The sequence below is a fragment of the Gordionus sp. m RMFG-2023 genome, chromosome 1 (genome assembly GCF_954871325.1).
Source record: "Gordionus sp. m RMFG-2023 chromosome 1, tfGorSpeb1-WG-v2, whole genome shotgun sequence".
Lineage (NCBI taxonomy): Eukaryota > Metazoa > Nematomorpha > Gordioida > Chordodea > Parachordodidae > Gordionus > Gordionus sp. m RMFG-2023.
This window is the reverse complement of record NC_088775.1, coordinates 93203360-93205913: the sequence shown is the minus strand read 5'-3', so window position 1 is coordinate 93205913 and position 2554 is coordinate 93203360.

Below are 2554 nucleotides of genomic sequence, written 5' to 3'. Positions count from 1 at the left end.
TAAATTATTATGAATTACTTGCTCATATAAAAATTAAAAATACAATCTTTATAATGAAATTTAACAATTTTTTAATAATTTACTTTCATAATTTAAATATATTATTAAGCATTACTTGCTCATATAAAAATTGAAAATACAATCTTTATAATGAAATTTAACAAATTTTTAAATTATGCTTATAATTTAAGTAAATTATTATGCATTACTTGCTCATATAAAAATTGAAAATTAAATTATAATAAAATTTAACAATTTTTTAATAATTAACTTGCTCATAATTTAAATAAATTATTAAGCATTATTTGCTCATATAAAAAGTAAAAATACAATCTTTATAATAAAATCAAACAATTTTTTAATAATTTACTTTCATAATTTAAATAAATTTTTAAGCATTACTTGCTCATATAAAAATTAAAAATACAATCTTTATAATGAAATTTAACAATTTTTTAATAATTTACTTTCATAATTTAATTAAATTATTAAGCATTACTTGCTCATATAAAAATTGAAAATACAATCTTTATAATGAAATTTAACAATTTTTTAATAATTTACTTTCATAATTTAAATAATTTTTTAAGAATTACTTGCTCATATATAAAAATTGAAAATACAATCTTTATAATGAAATTTAACAATTTTTTTAATAATTTACTTTCATAATTTAAATAAATTATTAAGCATTACTTGCTCATAAAAATTGAAAATTTTAATATTTATAATGAAATTTAACAATTTTTTAATATTTCTAGAAGCAAAGCAAATGAAAGAAAAAGACTAAGGGTATGTGGTGAGGCATATATCTCTATCAAAGTGATTTGAAAAGAGCAAGGATGGTTCAGAATGATCATTCTAATAAATGTATATTTCAATGTCATCTAAAAGTAAATTCAGATCAGAGAAAAATTATTCATGAAGTTTTTTGGAGCTTAACTGATGAAGCTAAGCGATATTTCTATAGCGAATTTATTGTTAGGTCTCCATGTAAAAGAAGAGTAAAAGATTCTTTAAATTATAAAAACTATTTATACTATATTTTTGAAGTGGAGAATGAAAGTTAGAGTTTGCAGACAATTTTTTTTACAAACATTTGATATAAGTAATAAACGAATTAGATATTTTTTTAAACATTTATACCAAAATACTGGAACTTATTTGGCTCCTAGAAAAGGTAAAAATACTAAAAAAGTTATTTCTGATCAGGATAAAGATTTCATCATTGATCACATAAATACCATTCCAAAAGTGCATTCTCATTATAAGCGAAAAGATTCTTCAAAGGAATACTTTGAGGGAAGTCTCAATTATAAAATACTTTATCATATATGTTATAAAAAAATGTGAGGAATTATCAAGAATTCCTGTTAAAGCTCATTATTACACAACAATATTTAAAAATAATTTTAATATTGGATTTTCTTAACCAGTTAAATATAGATGTGATAAATGTGAACGATATTTAATTAATAAAGAAAATATGAATGAACATGATATTTTTAATTACAATAAACATCATGAAAATTATGTTGAAACTAGTTGAAAAATATATGGATAGAATTATAGGTAGGTCAAAAAAAATTTTAGTCATATCATTTGACCTTCTAAATGTTATAACATTACCAAAATCTGAGGTTGGATCTTCATATTATAAAAGAAAATTGTCTGTATAATGAAACTGCATATTGTAGTCAAGACAAATCTGGGTATTGTGCTATTTAGTATCAAGGTCAAAATGGAAGAACTGGTAATGATATTGCTTGCAGTGTGATAACATTAGTAAATGTGATATTTAAAAAATTTCCAACTATCCCTCATCTAATCATATGGGCTGATTCTTGTGTGGCCCAAAATAAAAATTCCATTATAATTTATGCTTTAAAACATTATTTAGCTAATAATACGACAAGTCAAATCAAAACAATTCAAATCAAATATGGTGCTCCTGGCCATTCAATTTTACAAGGGGTCGATTCAATACATAGTCAAATTGAAAGATGTTTAAGAAAACATGAAATCTATAGCTCTCTAACTTTTTATAGATTAATAAGGTAAATCGCAAAAACCCATTTGAGGTGATTGAAATGACCCTAAATAATTATTTCGATTTCCATTTTTCATCAAAAAAATTCAAATTTAACCATATACCATTCACTAAATTAAAGTCAAAAAAAATCTCAAAAACTGAACCTTTTTCTTTGCAATATAGATTATCATTTAAATCCAATAATGTGATTAAAGTATCAATTTTACAGGATTCGATAACACGTAGATCAAATTTAGACCAAGAATTAGTTACTATAAATTTTTCAAATATTAAATTGATCCCGAGAATGAATGGTAAAATTAACGATGAGACTAAAAAAGATATTAGAACAATGTTAGAGTTTATGCCCAGAGCTGATAGAGAACATATGGAAAAAATTATTAATTAAATATTAATTTTATTCTATATTCATTTTTATTTTATGTATGAATAAAATAGAAAAGAAAAAAAAGATATAGTTAATTTATTTATTAAATTAGATTAATAAAATGTAAATGCAGC